Source organism: Rhinoraja longicauda, chromosome 35, assembly GCF_053455715.1.
Source record: "Rhinoraja longicauda isolate Sanriku21f chromosome 35, sRhiLon1.1, whole genome shotgun sequence".
Classification (NCBI taxonomy): Eukaryota; Metazoa; Chordata; class Chondrichthyes; order Rajiformes; family Arhynchobatidae; genus Rhinoraja; species Rhinoraja longicauda.
In genome coordinates, this window is record NC_135987.1 from 650,123 (window position 1) to 674,184 (window position 24,062).

Sequence of the window (24,062 nt, forward strand, 5' to 3'; positions counted from 1 at the left end):
CCCGCGATCCGGGGTGGGCGAACATGCTGCCGCTGCCGGAGCTCCCGATGTCGGAATCCACGCGGCCCGAACCTAAGGCAAGTCGCAGCCGCTCCCGCAGCCTCCGAAGACGGCCGGCTCCGGTGATGGTAAGTCCGATCCACGGACTTGGATGGTAAGTCCGTTGGAGGCTGACAGCTCCAGGAGTTGGGCCGATGGTAGGCCGCAGCAGGAACGGAGACACGGCCCAGAAAACAAAGGTCGGGTCTCCGTTCGGAAGGGACACATATTTACAGTGTTAGTTTCCCCCTCCCCCCCACATACACACATAGTACACAAACACAAAAACACCACATCACAACTACAACTACAATTAAGGGTGATCTATCTCTCCCTCCTCAGCCCATTCACCTGCCTTCTCCCCAGAATCTCTGACATTGAGCTCTTAGTGCTTACATATCAAGGGATATGGGGGAAAAGCAGGAACAGGGTACTGATCCTAGATTATCAGCCATGATCATATTGAATGGCGGTGCTGGCCCGTAGGGCCAAATAGCCAACTGCCACACCTATTTTCTATGTTTCTATGTAACAACTAATTTTTTGTTGCTGTCACCATTTCTTCATCCAAATGTTCAAAATCCGACCTGGAATTCCGGTTATATTTGGAAAGAGAAATAACGCCTCCCCGTCGGGGAATTGAACCCCGGTCTTCCGTATGACAGGCGGGGTTCCTAACCACTACACGTCTCCTTGTACCTTCACATATTTATTTCTATGGCTGATTTGTATGGTCTCGATCTCTTCCGCTATCCAGTCTCTTATTCAAGTACAGAGTCCCATTGAATTATTTCACATGAGACGTTTTTCCTTTTGTAAATGCATGTCACCGGAACTGCGAGCCCTATTGTGTTTTTGCTGTTACAAAGCAGCAGCTGGACTGTGGTCGAGCCACATTGCACTGTAGACGGTTCCGTTCCCCACTCGCCGATGGAACCGCTTGGACTAATGGTCAGCAGGGCTGTCTTCCGTCCAAAAGAGGTCTTGACCCGCAACTCCATCCATCCATTTTCTCCAGAGATGCTGCCTAACCCGCTGAGTTTCTCCGGCACTTTGAGCCTGTCTTTGGTGTAAACTAGCATCTGCAGTTATTTGTTTCCAAATTTCGTCTGCTTGATGCGGGTTCCGTTTCTGCCCATCGCGTTGTGCGTAATTGTGATGTCCGGTGTGAACCAATCGTCGAAATTTCCTGAAATGAACCCGTGAAAGAACAACTGTTCAGAACCCGAGGGACCGAGCGACCTGCCCCAGCCGCCTTCATGAATTCATTCACTTTGGTGATTCTCGTTGAGTGTGAAGAGGGTTTTAATCGCCATTTAATTCATTATTATTCCATGTGAGCTGGTCAGTGGGTCAATCCCATCCCTCGCCTTTTCCCGGTTTGTTGCAGTTTCATGATCCCATTTGATTCCACATTACCCCGGCAAACTCAGTCACATCCCAACATGTCTCGCCGATTGGTTCACATCGAGTGCCATCAGCTAGCTGTCAATATGAGGAACGGTCGCGACCGGAAACGTCACCCATTCCTACTCTTCAGAGAAGCTACCTGTCCCGCTGAGTTACTCCAGTTTTTTTTATCGATCTTTAGTTTAAACCAGTATCTGCGGTTCCTTGCTACACTATTTATTCCGTGGACTCTCTCCTCATTCTCCCTACATTCCGACATAGACTTCCTCCTGTCCTCTTGCATGGCCAGAACATAAACAGGGACTTCGGCCCAAGATGTCCATGCCGACCATATCTTTCTTCTGTACCAACGTGCAGCTAAGATACATAGATACATAGATACATCTACAATGGTCGTAGGAGTAGGTCGTTCCGCCCTTCGAGCCATTCAATGTGATCATGGCTGATCATCAACAATCAGTACCCCATTTATGCTCTCTCCCCATAACACTTGATTCTGCTAGCCCGAAGAGCGCTATCTAACTATTTTTTGAATACATTCAGTGAATTAGCCTCCACTGCCTTCTGAGGAAGAGAATTCCACAGATTCACAACTCTCTTCATAAAGCAAATAATTTAACGAATTGGTCAGGAGCCGAGTACGTCCGTGATCATTATGTCAACCTCTGATTCACCAATAAAATTAATTAAATGATGCAACGAAGCAAATGTTTCAATTGAAAAATAATCTTTCTCCTGAGAGCTGAGAGTATTTGTAGTTTTTTCAAAATACCCATTGAAGAAATAGCAGAGAATGGTTTCGATCCATCACCTCTGGGTTACGGGCCCAGCACGCTTCCGCTGCGCCACTTTGCTTTCATGCAAACATTCTTTGTGATTGCATAAGAAAATAACTGCAGATGCTGGTACAAATCGAAGGTATTTATTCACAAAATGCTTGAGTAATTCAGCAGGTCAGGCAGCATCTCAGGAGAGAAGGAATGGGCGACGTTTCGGGTCGAGACCCTTCTTCAGACTGATGACAGGGGGCCGGGACAAAGGAAGGATATAGGTGGAGACAGAAAGACAGTGGGAGATCTGGGAAGGGGGAGGGGAAGAGAGGGACAGAGGAACTATCTAAAGTTGGAGAAGTCAATGATCATACCACTGGGCTGCAAGCTACCCAGGCGAAATATGAGGTGCTGTTCCTCCAATTTCCGGTGGGTCTTACTATGGCACTGGAGGAGGCGCATGACAGAAATGTCAGACTGGGAATGAGAGGGGGAGTTGAAGTGCTCGGCCACCGGGGGATCAGTTTGTTGAACGCGGACCGAGCGCAGGTGTTGAACGAAGCGATCGTCGAGCCTGCGTTTGGTTTCGCCGATATAAATAAGTTGACATCTGGAGCAGCGCATGCAATAGATGAGGTTGGAGGAGGTGCAGGTGAACCTCTGTCTCACCTGGAAAGACTGTTTGGATCCTTGGATGGAGTTGAGGGGTGAGGTAAAGGGACAGGTGTTGCATCTCGTGCGGTTGCAGGGGAAAGTGCCCGGGGATGGGGTGGTTTGGGTAGGAAGGGACGAGTGGACCAGGGAGTGACGGAGGAAACGGTCTCTACGGAACGCAGAAGGGGAGGGGATGGGAAGATATGGCCAGTGGTGGGGTCCCGTTGTAGTTGACGGAAATGTTGGCGGATGATTTTTTGGATACGCTGGCTGGTGGGGTGGAAGGTGAGAACGAGGGGGGATTCTGTCCTTGTTACGAATGGGGGGAGGGGGAGCAAGAGCGGAACTCTTTTAATGATTTTGCGGTGTTCATTTCTCACCTCATGCAGTTTCTTTTTCTTGGATTTGCTTTTTTTCTTCATAATTAATGTAGTATCAGGCCATTCAGCCCATTAAGTTTACTCCACCATTCAATTATGGCTGATCTATCTCTCCCTCCTAACCCTATTCACCTGCTTTCTCCCTAAAACTTCTGACATAGAGCACTTTGGGCTAACGGAATCAAGGGATATGGGGGAAAAGAAGGAACAGGGTACTGATCCTAGATGATCAGCCATGATCATATTGAGTGGTGGTGCTGGCTCGTAGGGCCAAATGGCCTACTCCTATGTTTCTATGTAACAACTAATTATTTATTGCTGTCTCCATTTCTTAATCAAAATGATCCAGGTCCGACCTGGAATTCCGGTTACATTTAGAAAGTGAATTCCCCGTCGGGGAATTGAACTCCGGTCTCCCGTGTGGGGATACTAACCACCATACTAAGGAGGAACCATTTTGCTTTGTACCTAGATTCGGCTAATTCAATCTTCAAGCCATAATGTCTCCTTGTACTTTGAAATATTTAACTCACTGGCTGATTTGTGTGGTCTCGGCCTCTTCCACTATCCAGTCGCTTATTCAAGTACACAGTACTAGTTAATTATTTCCCGTCGTTTTTTTTTGCTGTCAGAAAGCAGCAGGTGGACTGTGGACAAGCCACACTGTCACGTTGCACTGGAGACGGTTCCGTTCCCCACTCATCAACGGAACCGGCTGACTTCCGTCGAAAGAAGGTCCTGACAATCTGTAATAAAGGGGCTTTAAATACGGGACAAGGTGACTTCACCACTCGCGCACCACTTAACCTCACCGATCCAGCGGCCACGTGCTCCCCCTCCACCAATGACGGCCGCCCGGGCCGGGAGCCGGGTAGCATCCTTCGTTCGGTGAACAAACAGGGCTCCGCTCCCCGACCACGCTCGGTTCTGCTCCCCGAACACAATCGGCCCCACTACCCGAACACACTCGGCCCTTCTCCGCGAAAACACTCGGCCCCACTCCTCGAACTCCGTTAACGTTAACGAGCACCGTTCGGGGCCTACAGTTCGGGCCGACAGCGGCCCGCAGGCCTAATATGGGACAAGGGTGGTGCTGTACGGGCCATACAACTTTTGCCCAAAATACAGGATTCCCCTTCTAATACGGGGCAGTTGGCAACCCTACCCGCTCCCCGAACACACTCAGCCCCGATCCCCAAACATACTCGGCCCCGTTCCCCGAACAAACTCCCCGAACTCCGATAACGTTAATGAGCTCCGTTAACGTACTCTATCGGGGCCTGCAGTATCGGGCCAATAACGGCCCGCGGGACAAACAAAATTTTCCTAAGCTACGCGATGTTCCGTCTAATACGGGACAGTTGGCCACCATACGAGCTCCCCCACCGCAGTCTATCCCAGTCTCCCACCTCTGTGCCGCTGTCGCTACCTGTCTCTGTCTTGCTGCCGGTCTCTGTCCCTCTGGGTGTGTGTGTGTGTGTGTGTGGGGGGGGGGGGGGGGTTGGTGAGGGTCTGTGTCTCGGGGTTGGCGGTTTGGGTGGTGACGGGTCGACTGCCCGTTGGTCCACGCAGCCCCGCCAACACATTGAAACCCCGGCGCGCAACACAGCCCCCCTCACCGGGATGCCGATTTCAAACATTTAGTGCGGGGCCCTCGAAAGTGCGGGTCCTGTAGCAGATGGTGCTTTTGCTACTATGTTAATCCGGCACAGGGTCCTGACCCGAAATGCTACCCATCCATTTTCGCTAGAGATGCTGCCCCACCCGCTGAGTTACTCTTGCAATTTGTGCCTGTCATTGGTGTAAACCAGCCTCTGCAGTTTTTTGTTTGCTTGATGCGGTTTCCATTTCTGCCCATCGCGCTGTGCGTAATTCTGATGTCCGGATGTTGAAACTTCCTGAAATGAACCCTTGAAGGAACAACTACTGCGCAGAACTCGAGGGACCGAGCGACCTGCCCCAGCCGCCTTCCTGAATTCATTTACTTCCATGATTCTCGTTGAATGTGAAGAGGGATTTAATCGTCATTTAATTCATTATTATTCCTTGTGAGCTGGTCAGTGGGACAGGGACAGAATCTCATCCCGGGCCTTTACCCGGTTTGGTGCAGCTTCCTGATCCCACCCGATTTCACATTCCCCCGGCAAACTCAGTCACATCCCAGCATGTCCCGACGATTGGTGCACACCGAGTGCCATCAGCCAGCTGTCAGTCTGAAGAAGGGTATCGATCTGAAACGTCACCAATTCCTTCTCTGCAGAGATGCTGCCTGTCCTGCCGAGTTACTCCGGGTTTTTGTGTCTATCCTCAGTTTAAACCACCATCTGCAGTCCCTAACTACACTATTTATTCCGTGGACTCTCTCTCCTCATTCGCCCTACGTTCCCACATAGAATTCCTCTTGTCCTCTTGCATGGACAGAACAGAAACATGGACTTCGGCCCAAGATGTCCATGCTGGCCATATATTACGCGTCTTTGTTCTGTACCAAAGTGCAGCTTAGATACATAGGTACATAGACAATTGGTGCAGGAGTAGGTCAATCGGCCCTTCGAGCTATTCAACGTGATAATGGCTGATCATCCCCATTTTTGCCTTATCCCCATACACTTGATTCCGCTAGCCCTAAGAGCTCTATCTAACTCTCCTTTGAAAACATTCAGTGAATTTGCCTCCAGTGCCTTCTGAGCCAGTGAATTCTACAGATTCACAACTCTCTTCAGAGAATCTAATTCATTGGCCAGGAGCCGAGTAATTCCGTGATCATTATGTCAACCACTGATTCACCAACAAAATTCATTAAATGATGCAATGAAGTGAACTTTTTCATTGAAATATGATGTTTCTCCCCAAACTAAGGGAAATTTGTAATGTGTATACGTGAGAGCTGAGAGTATTTGTATTTTATATGGCAGAAATAGCAGAGGATAGTTTCGATATATTGACCTCTGGGTTATGGGTCCAACACGCTTCCGCTGCGCCACTCTGCTTTCATCCAAACATTCCATGTGTTTGTGCTCTTTTTAACGATTTTGCGGTTTTCATTTCTCACCTAAAATAGTTTTTTTTCTAGGGTTGGCTATTAGTATTAGGCCATTCGGCCCATCAAGTCTACTCAACCATTCAATTATGGCTGATCTACCTCTCCCTCGTAACCCCATTCACCTGCCTTCTCTCCAAAACCCCTGATATAGAGCTCTTTGGGGTAATGGAATCAAGGGATATGGGGAAAAAGTAGCAACAGGGTACTGATATTAGATGATCAGCCATGATCATATCGAATGGTGGTGCTGGCTCTTAGGGCCAAATGACCTACTCCTGCACATATTTACTATGTTTCCATGTAACAACTAATTATTTATAGCTGTCACCATTTCTTAATCGAAAAGATCAAAATCCGACTTGGAATTGCGGTTACATTTAGGAAGAGAAATACGGTCTGCCCATCGGTGAATTGAACCCCGGTCTCTCGCGTGACAGGCGGGGATACTAACCACTATACTAACGAGGAACCATTTTGCTTTGTATCTACATTTGGATAATTCAAGCTTCAAGACATTACTTCTCCTTCTACCTTCAGACATTTATCTCACTGGCTGATTTGTGTGGTCTCGGCCTCTTCCACTATCCAGTCACTTATTCAAGTACAGAGTCCTATTGAATTATTTCACATTGTCATTTTGCTGTCAGAATGCAGCAGCTGGACTGTGGACGAACCACTCAGTCACATTGCAGTGGCGACGGTTCCGTTCCCCACACGCCGATGGAACTGAGTGGTCTAAAGGTCAGCATGGTTGCCTTCCGTCTAAAGAAGGTCCCGAGAGGACCGGATTAAGCTAGTGCGGGGCCTGTAGCACATGCTATTGTTGTTGTTCGTCCTTTGGGTTCGAAGATGACCATGACTTTACTTTCAGTTGGAGGATTGGTGACTGTGGGTCCGGAAGTGACTTGTGAGGCCAATCCGGGCCCGGGAGGCATACCCACACGTAGGACACAAGTGGATGGGTGCTGCAGTGGCAGTGGAAGTAGCCCAGGCCTTGCGCGCGGTGCGTTTCCTCTGGGCCTCTGCAGTGAGTCTGTTTTCTGCTGCATGGGCTCCTGTGGACGGTCCAGAGCAAGACACTCCCAAGTGCTGAGGTTTATGTCCAAGTCTTTGAGGGACCCTTTGTGGCAGTCCTTAAACCGTTTCTTCTGTCCTCCTACTGAGCGCTTGCCCTGACACAGTTCTCCATACAAAAGCTGTTTTGGCAGTCGACTCTCGGGCATTCTGACAACATGGGCTGCCCATCTGGCTTGGGCTTTCCGTAGGAGGGTGTGCACGCTGGGGATTCCGGCCAGTTCCAAGACCTCTGTGTCGGGTATTTTGTCCTGCCACCTGATGTGAAGGAGTCTGCATAGGCAGCTCAAGTTAAAGTGGTTGAGCTGTTTGGCATGTCTGCTGTAGACAGTCCAGGTCTCACTGGCATAGAGAAGAGTGGTGAGTACCACTGTATGGTAGACCTAAAGCTTGGTGGTTAGGCTGAGTCTTCTCCGCTCCCAAACATTCCCAAGGAGTCGCCCAAAGGCAGTGCTGGCCTTAGCAATCCTGTTGTTGACCTCGGCGTCAATGTTCACCACTCGCGAGAGTGTACTACCCAGATATGTACAGCTGTCGACTGCCTGTAGATTCTGCCCCTTCACCGTGATGTGTGGTTCCTGGTAGGGCTTTCCAGGTGTGGGCTGGAACATAACTTCAGACTTTTTGGTGCTAATAGAGAGACCAAATTTGTCACAGGCCTGTGAGAAGCAGTCCATTTCATGCTGCATCTTCTGCTCTGTGCTGGCGTTGAGGGCACAGTCATCAGCAAACAAGAAATCTCTGATGATGGTCTCCTTCACCTTTGAAACAGGTTGCAGGCGCGTGAGGTTGAACAGCCTGCTGTCAGTCCTGTACCTGATGTGTATTCCATCCTGGCAGTCACGGAAGGCATCAGTCAGCATGGCAGGGAAGACCATGCTGAAGAGTGTAGGGGCAAGAACACAACCTTGCTTCACGCCCTTTGTCACTGGAAAGGCTTCCAACTCGTCTCCATCATCTAGCACTTTCACCATCATGCCGTCATGGAACTGCCGGACAATCGTGATGAACTTGCCGGGACAGCAAGGGGCCTTCAATACGGGACAAGGTGACCACCGATCGCGATCAAGGTGACCTCGCCCAGCCAGCGGCCACGTGCTCCCTCTCCCCCAATGACGTCCGCCTGGACCTGGAGTCGGGGTGAAACCTCCGTTCCGTGAACACACTCGGCTTCGCTCCCCGAACACACTCGGCCCCGCTGCCCGAACACAATCGGTCACGCTCCCGGAACACACTCGGCCCTGCTCCCTGAACTGTGGGCCCCACTCCCCGAACTCCGTTAACGTTAACGAGCTCCGTTAGGCTCCGCCGTTCGGGCTTCCAGTTCGCGGCCTACATCGGCCCGAGGTCCTAATGCAGGACAAGGGCGGCCCCATACAAGAAAAACAAATCTTGCCCAAAATACAGGATGTCCTGGCGAATACGGGACAGTTGCAAAACCTACCCGCTCCCCAAACACACTCGGCCCCACTCCCCGAACACACTCGGCCCCGCTCCCCGAAAATACTCGTCTCCTCTCCCCGAACTACGATAAGGTTAACGAGCTCCGTTAGCCCACACTCTACGGGCCTGCAGTGTCGGGGCTATAGCGGCCCGCGGGCTCAATACGGGACAAATAAAGTTTGCCCAAAATACGGGATGTTCCGGCTAATAAGCTGCAATAGACAATATTGAGACCAGGAGGAGGCCATTCGGCCCTTCGAGCCAGCAACCCCATTCAATGTGATCACGGCTGATCATTCTCAATCAATACCCCGATCCTGCCTTCTCCCCATACCCCCTGACTCCGCTATCCTTAAGAGCTCCATCGAGCTCTCTCTTGAATGCTGGCAACCGTAGGTGCTCCCCCCACCCCACAGTCTATCCCGGTCTCTCACCTCTGTGCCGCTGCCTGTCTCTGTCTTGCTGCTGTTCTCTGTCCCTCTGGGTGTGTGACGGTGTGTGTGAGGGGGGGGGCGAGGGTCCGTGTCTCGGGGTTGTCGGTTGGGTGGTGACGGGTCGGTTGCCCGTTGGTCCGCGCAGCCCCGCCAACACATTCAAACCGCGGCGGTTGGGGAATGGCGCGCGCAACACAGCCCCCCTCAGTGGGATGTCGATTTCAAGCATTTAGTGCGGGGCCTCAAAGTGCGGGTCCCTAGCAAATGCTAATTTTGCTACTATGTTAATCCGGCACTGGGTCCTGATCCGAAACGCCACCCATCCATTTTCTCCAGAGATGCTGCCTAACCCGCTGAGTTACTCCTGCGCTTTGTGCCTGTCTTTGGTGTGAACCAGCATCTGCAGTTCTTTCTTTCCACATTTCGTCTGCTTGGTACGGGGTCCATTTCTGCCCATCGCGCTGTGCGTAATTCTGATGTCCGGACCTCGAAACATCCTGAAATGAACTCGTGAAAAAACAACAACTGTGCAGAACTCGAGGGACCGACCGACCTGCCCCAGCCGCCTTCCTGGATTCATTCACTTCGGTGAGTGGGAAGAGGGATTTAATCGCCATTTAATTCATTATTATTCCCTGTGAGCTGGTCAGTGGGTCAGGGATGGAATCCCATCCCGCTCCTTTACACGGTTTGGTGCAGCTTCCTGATCCCACTCGATTCCACATTCCCCCGGCAAACTCAGTCACATCCCAATATGTCCCTACGATTGGTTCACACCGAGTGACGGCAGCTAACTGTCAGTCTGAAGAAGGGTGTCATCCAGGAACGTCACTCATTCCTTCAGAGATGCCGCCATTCTGACATAGACTTCCTCCTGTCGTCTTGCACGATCAGAATAGAAACAGGGTCTTCGGCCCAAGATGACCATGCCGACCATATATTACCCATCTTTGTTCCTTACCAAAGTGCAGCTTAGATACATAGATACATATATACATAGACAATTGGTGCAGGAGTAGGTCATTCGGCCCTTCGAGCCAGCATCCCTATTTAATTTGATGATGGCTGAACATCCACAATCAGTATCTAGTTTCTGCCTTCTTCCCATATCCTTAGATTCCGCGAGCCCCAAGAGCTCTATCTAACTCTCCTTTGAATTCGTCCATTGAATTGGCCTCCACTGCCTTCTGATGCAGTGATTCGGAATTCTCTTCAATTAAGGGTGATCTATCTCTCCCTCCTCAGCCCATTCATCTGCCTTCTCCCCAGAAACTCTGACATTGAGCTCTTAGTGCTTACATAACAAGGGATATGGGGAAAAAGCAGGAACAGGGTACTGATCCTAAATGTTCAGCCACGATCATATTGAATGGCGGTGCCGGCTCGTTGGGCCAAATGGCCAACTGCTACACCTATTTTCTATGTTTCTATTTAACAACTAATTATTTATTGCTGTCATCGTTTCTTTATCAAAATGTTCAAAATACGACCTGAAATTCCGTTTACATTTGGAAAGAGAAATACGGTCTCCCCGTCGGGCAATTGAACCCCTGTCTCCCGCATGGCAAGCGGGGTTACAACCCACTACAGGTCTCCTTGTACCTTCACATATTTATTTCTATGGCTGATTTGTGTGGTCTCGGTCTCTTCCGCTATCCAGTCACTTATTCAAGTACAGATTCCCATTGAATTATTTCACATGAAGCGTTTTTCCTTTTGTAAATGCATGTCACCGGAACTGCGAGTCCTATTGTGTTTTTGCTGTTACAAAGCAGCAGCTGGACTGTGGTCGAGCCACACAGTCACATTGCTCTGTAGACGGTTCCGTTCCCGACTCGCCGATGGAACCGCATTAACTAATGGTCAACAGGGCTGTCTTCCGTCCAAAAGAGATCCTGACCCGAAACGCCACCCATCCATTTTCTCCATAGATGCTGCCTAACCCGCTGAGTTTCTCCGGCACTTCGTGCCGGTCTTTGGTGTAAACCAGCATCTGAAGTTCTTTGTTTCCACATTTCGTCTGCTTGATGCGGGTTCCGTTTCTGCCCAACGTAATTCTGATGTCGTGTGTGAACCAATCTTCGAAACTTCCTGAAATGAACCCGTGAAAGAACAACAACTGTGCAGAACACGAGGGACCGAGCGACCTGCCCCAGCCGCCTTCCTGAATTCATTCACTTTGGTGATTCTCGTTGTGTCAAGAAGGATTCAATCGCCATTTAATTAATTATTATTCCCTGTAAGGTGATCAGTGGGTCAGGGATGGAATCGCATCGCGCGCCTTTACCCGGTTTGGTGCAGCTTCCTGATCCCACTCGATTCCACATTCCCCCGGCAAACTCAAGCACATCCCAACATGTCCCGACGATTGGTTCAGACCGAGTGCCATCAGGTAGCTGTCAGTCTGAAGGGTCTCGACCCGAAACGTCAACACATTCCTTCTCTTCAGAGATGCTGCCTGTCCCGCTGAGTTACTCCAGCTTTTTGTGTCTATCTTCAGTTTAAATCAGTATCTGCGGTTCCTTCCTACACTATTTATTCAGTGGATCTCTCTCCTCATTCTCCCTACATTCCGACATAGACTTCCTCCTGTCCTCTTGCATGGACAGAACAGATACAGGGACTTCGGCCCAAGATGTCCATGCCGACCATATCTTTCTTGTGTACTAAATTGCAGCTTAGATACAGAGATACATAGATACATCGACAATGGGCGCAGGAGTAGGTCATTCCGCCCTTCGAGCCATTCAATGTGATCATGGCTGATCATCCACAATCATTTCCCCATTTCTGCTTTCTCCCCATAACACTTGATTCCGCTATCACGAAGAGCTCTATCCAACTCTCTTTTGAATACATTCAGTGAATTAGCCTCCACTGCCTTCTGAGGAAGAGAATTCCACAGATTTACAACTCTCTTCATAGAGCAGAGAATCTAACGAATTTGTCTGGAGGTGAGTACGGCCGTGATCATTATGTCAACCACTGATTCACCAATAAATTTAATTAAATGATGCAACGAAGCAAATTTTTCCATTGAAATATGATGTTTCTCCTGAGAGCTGAGAGTATTGACTATTTGTTTTCAAAATACCCATGGAAGAAATAGCAGAGGATGGTTTCGATCCATCGACCTCTGGGTTATGGGCCCAGCACGCTTCCGCTGCGCCACTATGCTTTCGTGCAAACATTCTTTGTGTTTGTGCTCCTTTTAACGATTTTGTGGTGTTCATTTCTCACCTCATACAGTTTCTTTTTCTTGGGTTTGCTTTTTTTCTTCATAATGAATAGGTTTATGTGTAAGTAATATCAGGCCATTCAGCCCATTAAGTTTACTCCACCATTCAATTATGGCTGATCTATCTCTCCCTCCTAACCTGATTCACCTGCTTTCTCCACAAAACCTCTGACATAGAGCACTTTGGGCTAATTGAATCAAGGGATATGGGGAAAAGCAGGAACAGGGTACTGATCGTAGATGATCAGCCATGATCATACTGAATTGTGATGCTGGCTCGTAGGGCCAAATGGCCTACTCCTGAACCTATTTTCTATGTTTCTATAGCAATAAATACTAATTATGTATTGCTGTCACCATTTCTTAATCCAAATGATCTGGAATTCCGGTTACATTTAGAAAGATAAATAACGTTTCCCCGTCCGGGAATTGAACCGAGGTCTCCCGCGTGACAAGTGGGGATACTAACCACCATACTAAGGAGGAACCATTTTGCTTTGTACCTAGATTCGGCTAATTCAATCTTCAAGCCGTTGTGTCTCCTTGTACCTTGAGATATTTAACTCACTGGCTGATTTGTGTGGTCTCGGCCTCTTCCACTATCTAGTCGCTTATTCAAGTACAGATTCATATTGAATTATTTCACATTGTCTTTTTGCTGTCAGAAAGCAACAACTGGACTGTGGTCGAGCAACACAGTCACTTATCTGTGGAAACGGTTCCGTTACCCACTCGGCGATGGAACCGCGTGATCTAATGGTCAGCATGGCTGTCTTCCGTCTAAAGAAGGTCCTGACAGGACAGGATTAAGCTTGTGCGGGGCCCGTAGCATATGTTATAAAGGGGCTTTAAATACGGGACAAGGTGACTTCACCGCTCGAGCCCCACGTGACCTCGCCCAGCCAGCGGCTACGTGCTCCCGCTCCATGAATGACGGCCGCCCGGGCCGTGAGGCAGATTGCCACCTCAGTTCGGCAAACACGCTTGGCCACGGTCCCCGAACGCACTCGGTCCCGCTTCCCAAACACACTCGGCACCGCTCCCAGTACACTCTCGGCCCCGCTCCCCGAACAAACTCGACCCCGCTCCCCTAGCACACTCGGCCCCGCTCCCCAAACACACTCGGCCCCACTCCCTGAATTCCGTTAGCTTTAATGAGCACTGTCCGGCTACGCTGTTTGGGCTTACAGTTCGGGGACGACAGCGGCCCGAAGGCCTAATGCGGGACCAAGTCGGTCCCGTACGGGACAATCACATTTTGCCCAAAATACGGGATGTCCGGGCTAATACGGCACAGTTGGCAACCGTAGGTGCTCTCCCCACCCCACAGTCTATCCCAGTCTATCAATTCTGTGCCGCTGCCTCTGCGTGTCTCGGTCTTGCTGCCAGTCACTGTCCCTCTGGGTGTGTGAGGGTGTGTGTGTGTGTGGGGGGGGGGGGTGAGGGTCTGTGTCTCGGCGTTGGCGGTTGGGCGGTGACGCGCTGGCTGTCCGTTGTTCCGCGCAGCCTCGCCAACACATTCAAACCGCGGCGCTTGGGAATTGGCGCGCGCAACACAGCCCCCCCAATTGGGATGCCGATTTCAAACATTTAGTGCGGGGCCCACCAAAGTGCGGGTCCCACCAAAGTGCGGGTCCAGTAGCAAATGCAACTTTTCCTACTATTTTAATTGGGCACTGGGTCCTGATCTGAAACGACACCCATCCATTTTCTCCAGAGATGTTGCCTAACCCGCTGAGTTACTCCTGCACTTTGTGCCTGTCTTTGGTGTAAACCAGCATCTGCGGTTCTTTGTTTCCACATTTCGTCTGCTTGATGCGGGTTCCGTTTCCGCCCATTGCGCTGTGCGTAATTCTGACGTCCGGATGTCGAAAATTCCTGAAATAAACCCGTGCAAGAACAACAAGTGCGCAGAACTCGAGGGGCCGAGCGAACTGCCCCAGCCGCCTTCCTGAATTCATTCACTTTGGTGATATTCGTTGAATGTGAAGAGGGATTTAATCGCCATTTAATTCATTATTATTCCCCATGAGCTGGTCAGTGGGTCAGGGATGGAATCCCATCCCGCGCCTTTGCTCGGTTCGGTGCAGCTTCGTGATTCTACTCGATTCCACATTCCCCCGGCAAACTCAGTCACATCCCAACATGTCCCGACGTTTGATTCACACCGAGTGCCGTCAGCTAGCTGTCAGTCTGAAGAAGGGTCTCGACCCAAAACGTCACCCATTCTTTCTCTTCAGAGTTGCTGCTTGCCCCGTTGAGTTATTCCAGCTTTCTGTGTCGATTTTTCAGTTTAAACCAGCATCTGCAGTTCCTTCCCACACTATATATTCCGCAGAGTCTCTCCTCACTCTCCCTGCATTCCGACTTAGACTTCCTCCTCTCCCATTGCATGGGCAGAACAGAAACAGCGACTTCGGCCTAAGGTGTCCAGGCCGACCATATAAAACACATCTTTGTTATGTACCAAAGAGCAGCTTAGATACATAGATACTGTACATAGACAATAGGTGCAGCAGCAGGTCATTCGGCCCATCGAGCCAGCACCGCCATTCAATGTGATCATGACTGATCATCCACAATCAGTTTCCCGTTTCTGCCTTCTCACCATATCCCTGGATCCCGCGAGCCCCAAGCGCTCAATCTAACTCTGTTTTGAATGCATCCAGTGAATTGTCCCTCCACTGCCTTCTGAGGCAGAGAATTCCACAGATTCACAACTCTCCTCACACAGCAGAGAATTTAATGAAATGGTCAGTAGCCGAGTAGGCCGTGATCATTATGTCAACCACTGATTCACCAATAAAATTCATTAAATGATGCAATGAAGCAAAACTATCGAAATATGATGTTTCTCCCCAAAGTAAGGGAAATTTGTAATGTGTATACGTGAGATCTGAGAGTATTTGTATTTTTTTCAAAATATCCATTGAAGATTTGCTATTATTTTCTATAATATTCATGGAAGAAATAGCAGAGGATGGTATCGATCCATCGACCTCTGGGTTATGGGCCCAGCGCGCTTCCGCTGCGCCACTCTGCTTTCATGCAAATATTATGTGTGTTTGTGATCCTTTCAAAGATTTTGCGGTTTTCATTTCTCACCTTATACATTTTATTTCTAGGGTTTGCTTCCTTTTTCATAAGTTAATCAGGTCATAAGTGATAGTGATAAGCGATAGTAGTAGGAGGCCATACGGCCCATCAAGTCTGCTCCTCCATTCAATTAAGGCTGATCTTTCGCTTCCTCCTCAGCCCATTCACCTGCCTTCTCACCAGAAATGCTGTCATTCAGCTCTTCGTGCTAACGGAGTCAAGGGATATGGGGAAAAAGCAGGAACAGGTTACTGCTCCTCGATGATCAGCCATGATCATATTGAATCGCGGTGCTGGCTCGTAGGGCCAAATTGCAAACCGCGGCGGTTGGGGAGTGGCGCGCAACATAGCGCCCGTCAGTGGAATGCCGATTTCGAACATGTAGCGCGGGGCCCTCGAAAGGACAGATCCCGTAGCAAATGCTACTTTTGCTACTATGTTAATCCGGCACTGGGTCCTGACCCGAAACGCTACCCATCTATTTTCTCCAGAGATGTTGCCCAACCTGCTGAGTTACTCCTGCACTTTGTGCCTGTCTTTGGTGTAAACCAGCATCTGCAGTTGTTTGTTTCTACTTTTCGTCTGCTTGGTGCGGGTTCCATTTCTGCCCATCGCGCTGTGCGTAATTCTGATGTCCGGACCTCGAAATTCATGAAATTAACTCGTGAAAGAACAACAACTGTGCAGAACTCGAGGGACCGAGCGACCTGCTCCAGCCGCTTTCCTGATTTCATTCACTTTGATGATTCTCGTTGAGTGTGTGGAGGGATTTAATCGCCAATTAATTAATTATTATTCCCTGTGAGCTTGTCAGTGGGTCAGGGATGGAATCCCATCCCGCGTCTTTATCCGTTTCGGTGTAGTTTCCTGATCTCACTCGATTCCACAATCCCCCGGCAAACTCAGTCTCATCCCAACATGTCCGGACGATTGGTTCACACCGATTGCCGTCCGCTAGCTGTCAGTCTGAAGAAGCCGAAACATCACCCATTCCTGCTCTTCAGAGATGCTGCCTTTCTCGCTGAGTTACACCGGCTTTTCGTGTCTATTGTCCGTTGAAACCAGCATCTGCAGTTCCTTCCTACACTATTTATCCCGTGGACTCTCTGGTCACCCTCCCTACATTCCTCTTGCATGGCCAGAACAGAAACAGGGACTTCGGCCCAAGATGTCCATGCCGACCATATATTACCCATCTCTGTTCTGTACGAAAGTGCAGCTTAGATACATAGATACTGTACATAGACCATAGGTGCAGCAGTAGGTCATTCGGCTCTTGGAGCCAGCACCGCCATTCAATGTGATCATGGCTGATCATCCACAATCAGTATCCCTTTTCTGCCTTCTCCCCATATCCCTTGATTCAGCGAGCCCCAAGTGCTCTATCTAACTCTCTTTTGAAAGCATCCTGTGAATTGTCTCCCACTGCCTTCTGAGGCAGAGAATTCCACAGATTCCCAGCTCGCTTCAGACAGCAGAGAATATAGGGAATTGGTCAGTAGCCGAGTACGGCCGTGATCATTATGTCAACCAGTGATTCATTAATAAAATTTATTAAATGATGCAATGAAGCAAAACTCAATTAATGTATGATGTTTCTCCCCAAAGTAAGGGAATTTTTTAAACTGCATACGTGAGATCTGAGAGTATTTGTGGGTTTTTTCCAAAACATCCCTTGAAGAAATAGCAGAGGATGGTTTCAATCCGTCGACCACTGGGTTATGGGCCCAGCACGCTTCCGCTGCGCCACTCTGCTTTCATGCAAATGTTCTGTGTGTTTGTGCTCCTTTCAAAGATTTTACGGTTTTCATTTCTCACCTTATACATTTTGTTTCTAGGGTTTGCTTTCTTTTTCATAAGTTAATCAGGTCATAAGTGAGAGTAGTATCAGGCCATTCAGCCCATCAAGTCTCCTCCGCCATTCATTTAAGGCTGATATATCTCTCCCCACTCAGCCCATTCGCCTACCTTATAACCATATAAAAATTACAGCACGGAAACAGGCCCGTTCAGCCCTTCCAGTCCACGCCGACCACTCCCCAGAAACTCTGACATTGAGCACCTAGTGCCAACGGAGTCAAGGGATACAGGGAAAATGCAGGAACAGAATCCTAGATGATCAGCCATGATCATATTGAATGGTGGTGCTGGCTCGTATGGCCAAACGGCCACTGATGCAACAATATTTTCTATGTTTCTATGTAACAACTAATTATTTGTTGCTGTCACCATTTCTTAATCAAAATGTTCAAAATCTGACCTGGAATTCCGGTGACATTTGCAAAGAAAAATACCGTCTCCTCGTCGGGGAATTGAACCCCGATCTCCGGCGTGACAGGAGGGTTACTAACTACTACACGTCTCCTTGTCCCTTCACATATTTATCTGATTTGTGTGGTCTCGGCCTCTTCTGCTATCCAGTCACTTATTCAAGTACAGAGTCCGGTTGTATTCTTTCACGAGGCGCTTTCCATTTTTCTAAACGCATGTCACCGAAACTGCGAGTCCTATTGTGTTTTTGCTATCACAAAGCAGCAGCTGGACAGTGGTAGTGCCACACTGTCACATTGCACTGTAGACGGTTCCGTTCCCCACTCGCCGATGGATCCGAGTGGTCTAATGGTCAGCACGGCTGTGTTCCGTCTAAAGCAGGTCCTTACCCGAAACGCTACCCATCCATTTTCTCCAGAGATGCTGCCCAACCCGTTGAGTTACTCCTGCACTTTGTGCCTGTCTTTGGTGTAAACCAGCATCTGCGGTTCTTTGTTTCCACATTTCGTCTGCTTGATGCGGGTTCCGTTTCTGCCCAACTTTCAATAAACTTTGTTGATTCTCGTTGAGTGTGAAGAGGGATTTAATCGCAACTTAATTCATTATTATTCCCTGTGAGCTGGTCAGTGGGTCAGGGATGGAATCCCATCCCGCGCCTTTACCCGGTTTGGTGCAGCTTCCTGATCCCACTCGATTCCACATTCCCCCGGCAAACTCAAGCACATCCCAACATGTCCCGACGATTGGTTCACACCGAGTGCCATCAGCTAACTGTCAGTCTGAAGAAGGGTCTCGACCCAAAACGTCACCCATTATTTCTCTTCAGAGTTGCTGCCTGTCCCTGTGAGTTACTCCAGCATTTTGTGTCAATCTACAGTTTAAACCAGTATCTGCAGTTCCTTCCTATACTATTTATTCCGTGAACTCTCTCTCCTCATTCTCCCTACATTCCGACAGAGACTTCCGCCTGTCCTCTTGCATGGACAGAACAGAAACAGGGACTGCGGCCCAAGGTGTCGATGCCGACCATATATTACCCATCTTTGTGCTGCACCAAAGTGCTGCTTAGATACATAGATACAGAGATACATCGACCATAGGTGCAGGAGTAGGTCAATCGGCCCTTCGAGCTATTAAATCTGATCATGGCTGATCGTCCACAATCAGTACCCCATTTCTGCCTTCTCCCCATATCATTTGATTCCGCTAGCCCTAAGAACTCTATCTAACTCACCTTTAAATACATTCAGTGAATTAGTCAGCACTGCCTTCTGAGGCAGAGAATTCCACAGATTCACAACTCTCTTCATAGCGCAGAGAATCTAACGAATTGGTCAGGAGCCGAGTGCGGCAGTGACCATTATGTCAACCACTTACTCACCAATAAAAGTCATTAAATGATGCAACGAAGCAAAATTTTTCATTTTTTCCCAAACTAACGGAAATTTGTAACGTGTATACGTGAGAATATTTGCTATTATTTTCAACAATATTCATGGAAGAAATAGCAGAGGATGGTTTCGATCCATCGACCTCTGGGTTATGGGCCCAGCACGCTTCCGCTGCGCCACTCTGCTTTCATAGATGCATTCCTAGTGTTTGTGCTGCTTTTGACAATTTTGCGGTTTTCAATTCTCACCTAATAACGTTTTTTGTTCTAGGGTTGACTGTTTTTCTTCATACGTTAATAAGTTCATAAGTGAAAGAAGTATTAGGCCATTCAGCCCATCAAGTCTACTCCACCATTCAATTATGGCTGATCTATCTCTCCCTCGTATCTATTCACCTGTCTTCTCCCCAAAACCTCTGACAAACAGCTCTTAGGGCTAATGCAATCAAGGTATATGGGAAAAAAAGCAGGAACTGGGTATTGATTTTAGATCATCAGCCATTATCATATTGAATGGTGGTGCTGGCTCGTAGGGCTAAATGGCCTAATCCTGCACCTATTTTCCATGTTACTATGCAACAACTAATCAAGCCATTACGTCTCTTTGTACCTTCAGACATTTATCTCACTGGCTGATTTGTGTGGTCTCGGCCTCTCCCGCTATCCAGTCACTTATTCAAGTACAGTCCTATTCAATTATTTCACATCGTCGTTTTGCTGTCAGAAAGCAACAGCTGGACTGCGGTCGAGCCACACATTCACATTGCACTGGAGACGGTTCCGTTCCCCACTCGCCGATGGAACTGCGTGACTTAATGGTCAGCACGGCTGTCTTCCGTCTAAGGAAGGTCCTGACAGGACCGGATTAAGCGAGTGCGGGTCCCGTAGCGTATGTTATAAAGGGGCCTTAAATACGGACAATGTGTCTTCACCGCTCGCGCCGTTAGGCTGCATTGTTCGGGCGTACAGTTCGGGGCCTACATCGGCCCGCGGGTCTAATACAGGACAAGGGCGGTCCCGTACAGGAAAAACAAAATTTGCCCAAAATACAGTATGTCCCGGCTAATACGGGACAGTTGGCATAACCACCAGCTCCCCAAACACATTCCGCCCCGCTCCCCGTACACACTCGGCCATGCTCCCCGAACACACACAGCCCCTCTCTCCGAACCCACTCAGCCCCGCTCCTCGAACACACTCGGTCCTGCTCCCCGAAAACTCTCGGATCCACTCCCTGAACTCCGATAACGTTAACGAGCTCCGTTAGCCCACACTCTACGGGCCTGCAGTGCCAGGGCTGGAGCGGCCCGCGGACCCAATACGGGACAAGAGCGATCCTATACGGGACAAACAAATGTTGCCCAAAATACGGGATGTCCTGGCCAATACGGGACAGTTGGCAACCGTAGGTGCACGCCCCAACCCACAGTCTATCCCGATCTCTCACCTCTGTCTTGCTGCCGGTCTCTGTCCCTTTGGGTGTGTGCGGGGGGGGGGTGCGGGTCTGTGTCGCGGGGTTGGCGGTTGGGCGGTGACCCGTTGGGCCGCGCAGCCTCGCCAACACATCCAAACCGCGGTGGTTGGGGAGCGACGCGCGCAACAAAGCGCCCTCAGTGGGATGCCGATTTCAAGTATTTAGTGCGGGGCCTCGAATGTGCGGGTCCCTAGCAAATGCTACTTTTGCTACTTTATTAATCCGACACTGGGTCCTGACCCGAAATGCCGCCCATCCATTTTCTCCAGAGATGCTGCCTAACCCGTTGAGTTACTCCAGGACTTTGTGCCTGTTTTTGGTGTAAACCAGCATCTGCAGTTCTTTGTTTCCACATTTCGTCTGCTTGATGCGGGTTCCATTTCTGCCATCGCGCTGTGCGTAATTCTGATGTCTGGACCTCGAAACTTCCTGAAATGAACCCGTGAAAGAACAACAACTGTGCAGAACTCGAGGGACCGAGCGACCTGCCACAGCCGCCTTCCTGAATTCATTCACGTCGGTGATTTATTCACTTTAGATTATGGAGTAAAGGGAGGGAGAGAGAAAACGGGGAATTACAGACCAGTTAGTCTAACATCGGTAGTGGGGAAAATGCTAGAGTCAGTTATTAAAGGTGGGATAGCAGCACATTTGGAAATTGGTGAAATCATTGGACAAAGTCAGCATTGATTTATGAAAGGTAAATCATGTCTGACGAATCTTATAGAATTTTTCGAGGATGTAACTAGTAGAGTGGATAAGGGAGAACCAGTGGATGTGTTATATCTGGACTTCCAGAAGGCTTTCGACAAGGTCCCACATATGAGATTAGTATGCAAACTTAAAGCACACGATATTGTGGGTTCAGTATTGATGTGGATAGAGAACTGGTTGGCGGACAGGAAGCAAAGAGTAGGAATAAACGGGTCCTTTTCAGAATGGCAGGCAGTGACTAGTGGGGTACCGCAAGGCTCAGTGCTGGGACCCCAGCTATTTATAATATATATTAACGATTTGGACGAGGGAATTGAATGCAACTTCTCCAAGTTTGCGGATGACACCAAGCTGGGGGGCAGTGTTAGCTGTGAGGAGGATGCTAGGAGGCTGCAACGTGACTTGGATAGGTTAGGTGAGTGGGCAAATGCATGGCAGATGCAGTATAATGTGGATAAATGTGAGGTTATCCACTTTGGTGGCCAGAACAGGAAAGCAGACTATAACCTGAATGGTGGCCGATTAGGAGAAGGGGAGATGCAACGAGACCTGGGTGTTGTGGTACGCCAGTCATTGAAAGTAGGCATGCAGGTGCAGCAGGCAGTGAAGAAAGCGAATGGTATGTTGGCATTCATAGCGAGGGGATTTGAGTATAGGAGCAGGGAGGTTCTGCTGCAGTTGTACAGGGCATTGGTGAGACCACACCTGGAGTATTGCGTACAGTTTTGATCTCCTAATCTGAGGAAAGACATTCTTGCCACAGAGGGAGTACAGAGAAGGTCCACCAGATTGATTCCTGGGACGGCAGGACTTTCATATGAAGAAAGACTGGATAGACTAGGCTTGTACTCGCTGGAATTTAGAAGATTGAGGGGGGATCTTATAGAAACGTACTAAATTCTTAAGGGGTTGGACAGGCTAGATGCAGGAAGATTGTTCCCGATGTTGGCGAAGTCCAGAACAAGGGATCACAGTTTAATGATAAGGGGGATGTCTTTTAGGACGGAGATGAGAACTTTTTTTTTCACACAGAGAGTGGTGAATCTGTGGAATTCTCTGCCACCGAAGGTAGTTGAGGCAAGTTCATTGGCTATATTGAAGAGGGAGGTAGATGTTGTGGCTAAAGGTATCAGGGGGTATGGAGAGAAGGCAGGTACGGGATACTGAGTTGGATGATCAGCCATGATCATATTGAATGGCTGTGGAGGCCCGAAGGGCCGAATGGCCTACACCAGCACCTATTTTCTATGTTTCTATGATTCTCATTGAGTGTGAAGCGGGACTTAATCGTCATTTAATTCATTATTAATCCCTGTGAGCTGGTCAGTGGGTCAGGGATGGAATCCCATCCCGCGCCTTTACCCGGTTTGGTGCAGTTTCCTGATCCCACTCGATTTCACATTCCGCCGGCAAACTCAGACACATCGCAACATGTCCCAACGATTGGTTCACACGAGTGCAGTCAGCTAGCTGTCAGTCTGAAGAAGGGTCTCGACCCGGAACGTCACTCCCTCTGAGTTACTCCAGCTTTTTGTGCATATCTTCCGTTTAAACCAGCATCTGTAGTTCCTTCCTGCACTATTTATTCCCTGGACTCTCTCTCTCCTCATTCTCCCTACATTCTGACATACACTTCCTCCTGTTGCCTGGACAGAACAGAAACAGGGACTTCGGCCCAAGATGTGCATGCCGACCATATATTACCCATCTATTAGGTAAGAAATGAAAACCTCGAAATCGTTAAAAGGATTACATGCTTACCCATGTTCTGTACCAAAGTGCAGCTTAGATACATAGATACTGTATATAGACATTAGGTGCAGGAGTGGGTCATTCGGCGCTTCGAGCCAGCACCACCATTCAAACTGATAATGGCTGATCATCCACAATCAGTATCACGTTACAGCCTTCTCCCGATATCCCTTGATTCCGCTAGCCGCAAGAGCTCAATCTTACTCCCTTTTGAATCCATCCAGTGAATTGGCCTCCACTGTCTTCTGAGGCAGAGAATTTCACAGATTCACAACTCTGTTCAGACAGCAGAGAATCTATTGAATTGGTCAGTAGCCGAATACGGCCGTGATCATTATGTCAACCAGTGATTCATCAATAAAATTCATTAAATGATGCAATACTCTCCACTGAAATATGATGGTTCTCCCCAAACTAAGGGAAATTTGTAATGTGTATACGTGAGAGCTGAGAGTATTTGTATTTTTTCAAAATATCTCTTGAAGAAATAGCAGAGAATGGTTTCGATCCATCGACCTCTGGGTTATGGGCCCAGCACGCTTCCGCTGCGCCACTCTGCTTTCAGGCAAAAAATCTTTGCGTCTGTGCTCCTTTTAACGATTTCGAGGTTTTCATTTCTCACCTAATAGAGTTTATTTTTCATGGGTTGGATTTTTTTCTTCATAAGTTGATAAGTTCGTAAGTGAACGTTTTGTTAAGCCATTCGGCCCATCAACTCCACCGTTCAATTATGGATGATCTATCTCTCCCTCCTAAGCCCATTCACCTCCATTCACCCCACACCTCTGACATTGGGCTAACAGAATCAAGCGATACGGGGAAAAAGCAGGCACAGGTTACTGATCCTAGGTGATCAGCCATGATCATATTGAATGGTGGC

The 24,062-nt window shown here is 48.8% G+C and overlaps 2 non-coding genes across 2 annotated transcripts; both read right to left on the bottom strand.

Moving 5' to 3' along the window:
• Positions 1–15,456: 15,456 nt before the first annotated feature.
• trnam-cau (transfer RNA methionine (anticodon CAU)) lies at positions 15,457–15,528 on the bottom strand. Its single transcript has one exon. It is a non-coding gene; the product is annotated as a tRNA-Met (tRNA).
• Positions 15,529–19,357: 3,829 nt separating this feature from the next.
• On the bottom strand, positions 19,358–19,429 carry trnam-cau (transfer RNA methionine (anticodon CAU)). The gene has a single exon. It is a non-coding gene; the product is annotated as a tRNA-Met (tRNA).
• Between the last annotated feature and the right edge of the window lie 4,633 nt (positions 19,430–24,062).